Here is a 12,249-nt window from a genome sequence, read left to right on the forward strand (position 1 = left end):
AGCGCCTTAACCGTTGTCCACAATTTATTACAGCCGGCTGCAATGTTGCAGCACTTCAGATGTTCTAGCCACTTTTTCCACTTGTGTTCGCTGAATAATCTATTGGCTTCCATTGTCAGTTCCCTGACTCTGGGGTCGTTAGGGTTCGGGCGGCGAAGCTCATCACGGTCATTGGCTAATTCCATCGCCTCTGCTGGGAAATTAGGTCTTATTTCAGGTATTCGAACAGCAGGGATAAAGCGAGCGGCTGCAGCAGTCACGATGTCTCGGAACTTCCTCTCTGCTACCCGAACATCAGAGTGACTGGGCAGTTCTCAAAAACTTTTCCATGATTAATGAAAGTGCGGCGTTCAGAGGTTATGAAGTCCGGTGGTCTGTTTATGGAGATGAGGATTGGGAGATGGACCGACCCAAGGGAAATGACGGGTTGCCATGTCACGTCATTCGTTAGACCAGGTGACACGATGGATATGTCAGGCGAACTGTGACAATCTCCTCTAATCCTATTGGGTGCGTCCTCGTTCGCAGTGCATAATGTGGAGCTGTCTATTTGCTCAGCCAGATCTGTACCTTTCTGGTCATTCCCTAGAGCTGAATGCCATTACTCGTGATGTGCATTGGAATCCCCTAGGACCAGCCGGTTATCACCTCGCAACAGAGATCTGATGTTAGGCAAATAATGCGGGACACAGCTATTGACCGGCTGGATATATACATTCAGCAGTTCTATCTCGGCGGATCCACACCTTACCGCTACCTCCATACACTCCAAGTATGGGTCACTAGAGTCTAGCTCAGGCGAGATAGGTCTGTACTGGACAGACTGGTGCAGTTGGAATGCAAGCCCTCGAACGTTGTATCCATCACAACCCCGAAGACTGCAGCTGTTGCTCAGCTTCGTTTCCTAGATCGCCGCGACCATAATATTTCTCCGACTCATAAAGTCCACGATCTCATTGATCTTGGTTCGAAGACCATCGCAGTTAAACTGCAAGAATGTTACATCCTCAGGAACTGGGTCAGCAGTACGCGGTGTTAATGGCTGCTGCTGATACTGCTGTCTGGGAGATTGTGGGGGAGTTTCATAATTCGATGATATTGATGATAAGGACTCACTAGGGTTCATATTGGCGCAGCACGAGGCAACATAAACCCTGTCGTAATGCTCCCTCAGGTAGGTGAGGCTGAACAGTTTCTAAAATGCACCCATCCTTGGTAATACCCAAGCAGGTACTTTGCCTCCTCATGTAAATGATATCCTAAAGACATACTGCAGTTTCTAGTTCAGCTTTACTTCACTAACTACATCGGCGTCACTTAGCTTACCTCATACGGAACTATCGCACCTGTTTAGAGTCCCAGGAACAATTCATTTTCTCTACGTGTTTAGCATCCTACGGTAAAAGAATCTTTATTGTACCAGTTGTGAACGAGGTTTGGCTTGGTATAGAGGGTGGTGGATGTTTCAGGGCTTTATTTGATGCATAGGAATATTTTTTGATGCAGATTTGCCACCTGGACGTAAGTATGAATTCTTTATTACTCCTTTGAGACATTTCCAGAATTACCCATTGCATGTCACTCAGTAAGAAAATCCAGACGGCGCGCCTCTGTGTGTCATTATCAATGTTGCTTTATTTGCACCGGCAGCACCACAGCAGTACTCACAGATGCATTTGGGTGGGTAATTTTCCATCAAAGCGGCATGGTTAACAAGAATTGTCCTGTATCATCTTGTACTTCTTCTGAAGATGATTCACGTTTGCCCTCTGACGCAACTTTTGCAGAATTCTCCATTACGTGTCACTCGGAAATGAAGTCTAGACGATTGAGGGTCTTTAACAACATTGTTAATGTCACTTATTTTTTCTCCTGGAGCTGTAAGGTAATGATTTTAGGACTGCATGGATTTCACCAACACCCCAAAGCAAGGTTTTTTTACATTCCAATTCTTTTTAGACGGCCTGGAGGGGTTTTTATAGAAGATCTGGAGAGTGTCTTTATATTCGACCAGATGGAAGTTTTAAAGACGGCCTGGAGGGAGTCTTTATAGATGACCTAGTGGGTGTCTTTATATGCGACCAGAAGGAAATCTTTTAAATGAAGGGACGAACTAACGGGAATTAATCCCACGGCAACGGGTTCTTTTGCACCGGATTGACCCCAGCACCAAACCTATGCTTCTACGTAGGTTTCATCCTGCTACAACAACAAAAACCTGAGAGGAATCTTTATAGTCGCCCTGAAGGGAGTATTTACAGACGACCTGGATTGAGTGGGATGGCTCTCACGGTAACACCCGAGCAAGTACTGCAACGATAGCATCTCATTATGTTGTCGTACTGGAAGAATCTTTGCCTCCTCATGTAGATGGTACACTGTAGATTTGAGGAGGCACCCTGTTGCTGTTCTCAGGGCGGCGTTCTGACAAATTTGAATCTTATCGCACTGCGTGTCACATGAATTCGGGGACCAAACTGGCGCCGCATAGCTTACCACACACCGACCTATCGCTTTATACGTGGTCAACAAGGTTTTTTTATCTGCACCCCAAGTGCTGTCGGCTAGGGACTTGAGGACCTTGTTCATACATTTCAGTTTGTCGCAGATAGCTGCGCGGACGACGTGAAAGTGGTGTCGAATGTGACCCCTAAAATGTTGGGGCAGTTTGTGGTCGGAATTCTGCTACCATCGACCCTGATATTCAACTCTGTTCTATACTGCGCCGTCCATGTGGTGAACAGAGTGGCCGTCGATTTAGTGGCGGATATCTGCATATTCCTCGCATGGAAAAAGGTGGTAAGATCGGTTAAATAGGAGTTCAGTCTCTCACTGATGTTATCAGGGTAGGTACCTGACGCCAGGATCGTACAATCATCCGCATACGTTACGATCTCAATGCCGTCTGGAGGGGGCGGTATACAGGAAAGGTAGAGGTTAAACAGTTCCGAAGATATCACCCTCCTTGGGGAACTCCCTGTTTTACTCTACGGGGCTTGGATTTCTTGTTCCTGAATTCCACATACGACTGGCGACCACACATATATTTGATTATCCAACGTTTCAGACTTGGCCGGAGGGTTATCTGCTCGATGTGCTCGAACAGCGTGGAGTGTTTGACGGTATTAAAGGCTTTTTATAAGTCAAGCGCCACCATCATTGTTTTATCATACGGCTTATGCTGGTTGAGTCCTCGAAAAATATGTGTGGAGATGGCGTGCAGTGCTTTTGTCGTGCTGTGCTGCTTACGGAATCGATGCTGATGATCGGCAACTTGCTAACTATTTCTAATGCTGGGGAGGACTAAGGCCTCAAGGGTCTTCGCTACAGGTGACAAAAGCGAAATCGCCAATCACCATCTGCTGGCCACCGATACACTCAGGCATATCAAGAAGGATATTCATGCTCTAGAGACGATGGTCCAATAATATAGGAGAGAACCTCTAGATCAACAGGCATATCAGGCAGGTTTGAACAACATTCACACGGACATAGTTGCTAAGACTATACGCAATTATTGTGTGAATGCAGTCATTGGAGCACATCCCCCATCTATTGCAGCTGAAGAGCGTCAGCTGCCACGACAAAAACGGAATAGTTTTGGCTCAATTACGCTCGGGATATTGCAGTCGCCTAAATTCCTGTTGGGCGGGAATCGATCACACCGTGCAAGACATCTGCCCAGTATGCGGCATGGGCCCGCAAGATTCAACTGCCCCGCCAAGCCTACTCATCTGACTCCAGTGGATCTGTGGTTACATCCCATCGAAGTAGCCAACTTCCTGGAATTGGAGATAGACCCACAGCCAGATTGAACAGGAGAACGATCATAATATATAATTGTTCCACAAACATCCCATACGGGACAAGGGAGACTTCTCTCATACCAATGAGTGCACCCCGATTCATTTTGGCTCAATGATATGGGACCTACTGTTTATTGCCGAGTCCGAACGGCGTGTCCTAAGACACCACTTGTAGAGAAGTTTTACATGGTTGAAATACTCAGGAAATGTCGCCAACATTACTGAGGGGTATTTGCCACCGTTGAAATTTTTGATGTTGCCTGGCCGGGGAATCGAACCCACGACCCTTAGTGTGCAAGGCGGGTGTGCATACCATTGCACCACGGTGGCACCCGGGAGAATGATCATACAAACATAATAATAAAACACTGTTACAACAACCTGGATTGAGTTTCTATAGGCGACCCGAAAGAAGTCCTTATAGACGACCTGAAGGAAGTCTATATATACGACATGAAGAGAAGACCTTTTTTTGGCCTGAGTGTCGATGAAAAACATTCTTTAAAAATCCACGTTTTTTGATCAGAAGGTCGATGAAAAAATATTCTTTAAAAAATCCACGTTTTTTGATCAGAAGGTCGATGAAAAAATATTCTTTAAAAAATCCACGTTTTTTGATCAGAAGGTCGATGAAAAAATATTCTTTAAAAAATCCACGTTTTTTGATCAGAAGGTCGATGAAAAAATATTCTTTAAAAAATCCACGTTTTTTGATCAGAAGGTCGATGAAAAATATTCTTTAAAAAATCCACGTTTTTTGATCAGAAGGTCGATGAAAAAATATTCTTTAAAAAATCCACGTTTTTTGATCAGAAGGTCGATGAAAAAATATTCTTTAAAAAATCCACGTTTTTTTATCAGAAGGTCGATGAAAAAATATTCTTTAAAAAATCCACGTTTTTTGATCAGAAGGTCGATGAAAAAATATTCTTTAAAAAATCCACGTTTTTTGATCAGAAGGTCGATGAAAAAATATTCTTTAAAAAATCCACGTTTTTTGATCAGAAGATCGATGAAAAAATATTCTTTAAAAAATCCACGTTTTTTGATCAGAAGGTCGATGAAAAAATATTCTTTAAAAAATCCACGTTTTTTGATCAGAAGGTCGATGAAAAAATATTCTTTAAAAAATCCACGTTTTTTGATCAGAAGGTCGATGAAAAAATATTCTTTAAAAAATCCACGTTTATTGATTTGAAGGTCGATGAAAAAATATTCTTAAAAAAAATCCGCGCTTATTGTAAAGAAATTTTTCGTGGCTGAAGTACTGAGCTAGCATTACCTGAGGGGATTTGACAACGCCGAAAATGTTGATTTTCTGGTCAGGGATTGATTAAACCCCAGATATTCTGAATGCTGCTTACCACAGCACCACGGTGGCTCCAATTTTATATACTACCTGAATTTAGAAGGGCTAAAGAGAGTCTTTTTTAGGCGGCCTAAAGTGAGTTTTCTATGCGAACTGATGGGAGTCTTATAGAAGACCTAAAAGGCATCTTTGTGAGCGATCAGAAAGAGGCTACGTTATTGGCGGTTTCAAGGCAGCCGATACAGACTACCAGAAGGAGCCAATATAGAGGACCAAAACTGAAGGTGATCTGAAGGTCGGTGAATCATCTTAACTGGATATAAAGGATAATAATATCTTGCTTATCTCAGTTCGGTGCAAATACATGTTCAAAGAATTGATAACAGAACAGTGCGTTTTGTCATTTTAATGCTGGATTTTAACGAATGCCCTATATTTGTTCAATTTCGTCGTTAGCCAGGCCACCCAGGCAATTGTTGGTGGATGTCTTCCCGAATGCCCTATTTGTCGTTGCCTACATTTTCGGTGCAAATACCTGTTCAAAGAATTGATAACAGAACTGTGGGTTTGGTCATTTTACTGCTGGTTATTAGCGAATGCCCTATAGTGGTTCAATTTCTTCGTTAGCCAGGCCACCCAGGTAATTGTTGGTGCATGTCTTCCTGCCCTATTTGTCGTTGCCTAAATTTTCTTTCACTTTGACATGTTTCATCTATCATATGTACACCTCATCTTAACCCCATTAATGGATCCAACTTTTACTAATTCAATTTTCATTTCCACTTCGTTAATTAGTTTTGTATAACTCTGAAGGAATGGAGGTAATACTGTTGGTATGCTATACAGGTGCAACGAAGTAAATGAGAAAGTAGCAGCTAGAAATGAATGAATGGAAAAAAAGATTTAAAAACAGAAAAGAAGAAGTTAATTCCCAAGTTGCAGTTGTTTCAACGTTCAAACATGTGACGTTGTTATGGGACTTTGAATTAAGGTTGAGAAGTAGAAGAAGACGAGGAAAAACTTCATTTTCTTAAGACGTAGCTGTTTAAGTTACAGTCTATTTATATTATTTAAGTAATCAAATAGTTCTACTATGTAGCTTAGAGCAAAGACAAGCGGGTGACACACTTGTCAGAAAGTAAAATAACTTTGTAATTCAATTGTTCACGGATTTTGTTTTAAATAAACTTTATTACGACTATCCGTAATGAATATGATGAATTGCAATATGAATATTTTTATTTTCTTTTTTTTAAAGAATTTTTGCAATTTTCAATGAATTTGCAAATGCTTGGGGCAAAACCTGCTAGTCTCGATTTTTGAATACCAGATTTTGTAAATATATTTGTAGCGAAATATTGTCATTGAAGAAAGAACCTGTTGCGAAATTGTCTAGACTGGATTGTAATGTTTAAAAAAAATCCGAAATTATTGTTTAACTTGTTTCGTCGTCGTGTGTATCATATCATTTTAAATAGCGTTATTTCACTTTGACATTGTCTTCTAAATGTTGAGTCATAAGCATTGTTAATATTTCTTGTCTAAACAATTATAAACAAGTAGCAATAGTTTTATTTGTTTAGGAGTTAAGATTCGTGTTTTGCCAAATTGTTGAAACATTCATCATTAACCTTGACAATGATGAGTTTTTGTGTTGGAAGCACAACAAGTATTGTACATTAAAAATAATTATTTGCAAATCAGTTACCAACATTTAACAACACGAAATCTTGATTAAAAAAATATTATATTTATGGAGTGATAAAACTCGCAAAACGTGTTCTTTATAGGCTAACAGAAGGGGATGTTAAGGAAGTCTATATAAACGACGAAAGGAAATAAATGCAGGCGACATGAAGTAGTTTCTTGTAGATGACCTGAATGAAATCTTTATAGACGACCTCAAGGATGACTTTATAGACAATGTGAAGGGTGCTTTTATATAACCTGAAGATTAATTACAGACAACCTGAACGGTTTCTTTATAGAGGACCTAAAGGGAATCTTTATGAATGACCTGAATAGAGTCTTTATAGGATACCAGAAGAAAGTATTTATTTCAAACATATAAGGAGTTTTTATAGACGAATTGAAGGGTTTAATTACAAACGATCTTTATTGACGACCTGAACGGACGGAAGCGTGTATTTATAGTCGTCATGAAGTGGATTTTTATGGACGACTTGATGGGTATTTTTTAAGACGATCTGAAGACTGCCTTTATAGACGACCAGAAGGGTCGTCGATACTAGGGTGTTTGTCTGGGCGGGCAGAAGCGTGCCTTTATAGACGTCCTGAAGGGAGTTTTTATAGACGATCTGAGTGTTGCCTTTATAGACGACCAGAAGGGTGTCGTTTTAAACGATAGAAGGGTGTCTGTCTGGACGGACAGACGTCCTGAAGGGAGTTTTTATTGATGACTTGAAGAGTGTCTATAGACGACCTGGAGGATGTCTTTATACACAATCTGATGCGCCTTTTTATGAACGACCATAAGGTTGTTTTATAGACGACCTGAGAGGACTTTTTATCGACGACATGAATGGTGTATTTTAAACGATAGAAGGGTGTCGGTCTGGATGGACATAAGCGTGTATTTATAGACGATCTGAAGGGTGTTTTTATAGACGACCTAAGAGTGTTTTTATAGACGACCTGAAAGGTGTTTTTATAGATGACCTGAGGGTGTCATTATATACGATCTGACGAGGCTTTTTATAAACGACCCGAAGCTTGACTTCATAGACGACCTGAAAGGACTTTTTATAGATGACCTGAATTTTGTCTTTTTAACCGATAGAAGGGTGTCTGTCTGGACGGACAGAAGCGTGTATTTTTAGACGACCTGAAGGGTGCCTTTATAGACGATCTGACGGGGTTTTTTTAAACTACCTGAAAATTGCCTTTATAGACGACCTGAGAGGACTTTTTATAGACGACCTGATGGGTGTCTTTTTAAACGGTAGAAGGGTGTCTGCCTGGACGGACATAAGCGTGTATTTGTAGACGACCTGAAAACTGTTTTTATAGACGACCTGATGGGTGCATTTTTGAACGATAGAAGGGTGTATTTATCGACGACCTGAATGGTGTCTTTTTAAACGATGTGTCTTTTAAACGATGGACGACCTGAAAGGTATTTTTATAGACGACCTGAAGGGTGTCTTTATAGACGGTCTGACGTTGCTTTTTGTAAACGACCTGAAGGTTGCCTTTATAGACGACATGAAGGGTGTCTTTTTAAACGACAGAAGGGTGTCTGCCTGGACGGACAGATGTGTATATTTATAGTCCATCTGACGGTGCTTTTTATAAACGACCTGAAGGTTGCCTTTATAGACGACCTGAAGGGACTTTTTATAGTCGACATTAAGAGTGTCTTTTTCAACGATAGAAGGGTGTCGGTCTGGACGGACAGACGCGTGTATTTATAGAGAACCTGAAGGATGTTTTTATAGATGCCCTGAAGTAGCTTTTTATAGACGACCTGAACGACATGCCTAACAACCCCACATTAAGCAAAATAAACGATGAGGCCTCTAAGGATAATGTATGACTGGAGGAAATCTTTATACACAATCTGACGCTGCTTTTTATAAACGATTAGAAGGCTGCTTTTATAGACCTGAGAGGAATTTTTGTGGACGACCAGAAGGGTGTCTTTTTAAACGATAGAAGCGTGTCTTTATAGACGTCCTGAAGGGATTCTTTATTGACGACCTGAAGAGTGTCTATAGACGATCTGAAGGGGCTTTTTATAAACGACATGAATGGTGTATTTTTAAACGATAGAAGGGTGTCGGTCTGGATGGACAGAAGCGTGTATTTATAGACGGCCTGAAGAATGTTTTTAAAGACGATTTGACGGGGCTTTTTTAAGCGACATGAAAGTTGCCTTTATTGACGACCTGAGAGGACTTTTTATAGACGACCTGAAGGGTGTCTTTTTAAACTCTACAAGGGTGTCAGCCTGAACGGACAGAAGCGTGTAATTAAAGTCGACCTGAAAGGTGTTTTTATAGACGACCTGAAGGCTGCATTTTTGAGCGATAGAAGGGTGTACTTATAGACGACCTTAGGGGTGTCTTTTTAAACGATAGAAAGGTGTCTGTTTGGACGGACAGAAGCGTGTATTTATAGACAACTTGAAGGGTGTCTTTATAGACGATCTGACAGGGCTTTTTATAAAAGACCTGAAGGTTGTCTTTAAAGGCGACCTGAAGCGTACCTTTTAAAATGATATAAGGGACGGACAGACGCGCGACCTGAAAGGTGTTTTTATAGACGACCTGAATGGTGTTTTTATGGACGACCTGAAGGGTGTCTTTATAGACGATCTGACGGTGCTTTTTATAAACCACCTGAAGGTTGCCTTTATAGACGACCTGAAGGGTGTATTTTTAAACGATAGAAGGGTGTCTGCCTTTAAGGAAAGATGTGTATATTTATAGACGATCTGACGGTGCTTTTTATAAACGACCTGAAGGTTGCCTTTATAGATGACCTGAAGGGACTTTTTATAGTCGACCTTAAGCGTGTCTTTTTAAACGATAGAAGGGTGTTTGTCTGGACGGACAGACGCGTGTATTTATAGGGAACATGAAGGATGTTTTTATAGATGACCTGAAGGTTGCCTTTATAGACGACCTGAATTTATAAACAATCGAATGGAGTCTTTCTTGACGAAGGTCTGCGTTTCTAGACAACCTGGTGGTGTATTTCTAGACAGCCTGTTGGCAGTCTTTATAAACTACCAGATGGCAGTCTTTATAGACCATCTGAAGGGAGTCTTTATAAATGATCTTTTGAACGACATGCTTAACAACTCCCCATTAAGCTGAAGGGAGTCTTTATTGACGACCTGAAGGTTGCCTTTATAGACGACCTGAAGGATGTATTTATAAACGATCGAATGGAGTCTTTTTGACGAAGGACTGCGTTTTTTAGACAACCTGGCGAGTGTCTTTCTAGACTACCTGGTGGTAGTCGTTGTAAACGATCTGATGGGAGCCTTTATAAATTTTTTTATCAAAATTTTGGTCCTATGAACCTACAAAATATTGAATTTGGATTAAAGCTCAAAAGTTTTGCGAGGAAGGTACCTAAAGGAATGGACGGACATAGTCCATTCTGGAAGTGGGTCTTATTATAGGAGTTTTTCCTCTCAATATACATCGCGCGCCCACCTGTCATTTCAGTCAGGTCACGATAAAATTTAGAGCTTTTGGGCCATTAACAACAGGGCCACCAGAAGTGCCTACAGTAAAAATTTCCAAAGGATCCTCGAACAGACCCTTAATCACACAAAAAAGTATTGAACATTTGTGTGGGTGGTACACTAAGAAGTGGACCGATAGGGCCCACTTTTGATCATAAACTAAGCTTGGACAAATTATTTCGATATCCAATGTTTGGACTAAATCAGTTGCTCTGTCTATGAGATATTGCGCGCATCATTTTAGCGAATATTTTCGAACTTTTGTCGAATAGGTACCTGAAGGAGTGGTCCACCTTTGAATTTCATTTAATTTTCGAAGAAATATTACGATATGCAAAGTGTGGACCAACGCAGTATTCGGTTCGAGAGTTTTCGTGCGCACCAGCCACTACACTTGCTGGTCGTAGGGGTTTTTAAAGCTTTCGGTTCATTTTCTCAAGAAGTATGGACATGCCACTCAAAAAACTTGTATCATCGTAAAAGGAGCTTTGAACGCAACATGTTGCAAGATCAAATCAAAACGATTCGAGAGAAGGTCCTAAACTGCACATTTCCGAAATTTTGTGTGGGGGTACCCGAAGGAGTTGACATACAAAGAAAGTCCATATTCTAACCGGATCTATGTCTCGTAGAAATATTACGATGTTCAAATTAGGGATCAAATCTGTTACTGCCTTCTAGAGTTATCATGCGCATTATTTCAGCGAAAATTTTTGAACTTTTGAAAGAGAGGACCGATATGGTCTATCTTAGAACTTAAACTAAGTTTGAACAACTTAGTTAGTGAACTTACTCATGGTGCCACAGCGGGTTTTTACAGTTTTCGGGCCAGGAAGTATGGACTTTTCCCCTAAAAAAATGTGTACCGATTCGAGAGAAGGTCTTTAGTGTGGGGGGTATACAAAGAAGTGGACCGATATAGTCCATATTTGAACTAGATCTATGTCTGGTAGAAATATTACGATTTGTAAAGTGTGGACTAAATAGGTAAGTCCCTTCGAGGATTATCGTGCGCATCATTTTTGCGAAAAAATTTGAACTTTTGTGGGGGAGGTACCCGAGGGAGTGAAACGATATGGTCCATTTTCGAAAATAAACTAAGTTTGGAAAAAATATTACGAAAGCCAAAATATGGACCGAATCCCTTAATCCGTTCGAGAGTTATCGTGCGCTCCAGCCAGCCAGGCAGACAGACGGACGGACATTGCTAAATCAACATCAAATTGTCTGAAACGGATTTCGTCCGAACATATTTGGGGTCTAAAACCATCATTTCGATGAGGCACATTTTGCCCGTATGAAAGTGTATATACTAGGGTGGGGCGATTTGAACACCACCACGGGCGCCTGGATTTTCTGATTATTGGGATTGTACTGAGCAAAAAAGTCCACTAGACCATATGTCTACGGTGAAAATCGAGCCCCCAGATTTTGACTTGAAGTTTTTTTTCAAGGGTTTTTGGATATTTTGGCATATATGTAACAGCCAAACCACTGAGATTTTCGATCCAACGCAAAGACAAAAATTGTAGCCAAGACAATAATTAAGAACTCTCTAGTACACAGCAAAAGCATTGGAACGCTCCTTCAGGCAGTTATGGTCCCGTGAATGTGCTCATTTTTCGGACAATATCGATAAATTACACTGTGCTACAAAATTTTACTCAAAGTCAGTGGGTGGAAATTTCCTTTTGGAGATGAAAGCCCTTGGTGAATGTACTAAGATAGGATAGGTCAAGTTTCTGAGATATGGTTTGGCCAAAATATCCTTCTGTAGCGCGATGCTAATCTTTGTGGGCGCCAATTGCAGAAGGTTTTTAAACGGATTGAAAACACGAACACGTTACAAAAACTATTCTTTATTTAATAAAATTATATGTGCTTGATACGAAGGTTTCAAAGAGAATGAATGTATG

The 12,249-nt window shown here is 40.8% G+C and overlaps 1 protein-coding gene across 1 annotated transcript in view; it reads left to right on the forward strand.

Moving 5' to 3' along the window:
• The window catches only part of Tpr2 (Tetratricopeptide repeat protein 2), a 174,338-nt gene that overhangs the window by 9,409 nt on the left and 152,680 nt on the right, over window positions 1-12,249 (forward strand). The window lies entirely within an intron of this gene.

This window comes from Musca autumnalis, unplaced genomic scaffold (assembly GCF_047663935.1).
Source record: "Musca autumnalis isolate F117 unplaced genomic scaffold, ASM4766393v1 scaffold_2, whole genome shotgun sequence".
NCBI lineage: Eukaryota > Metazoa > Arthropoda > Insecta > Diptera > Muscidae > Musca > Musca autumnalis.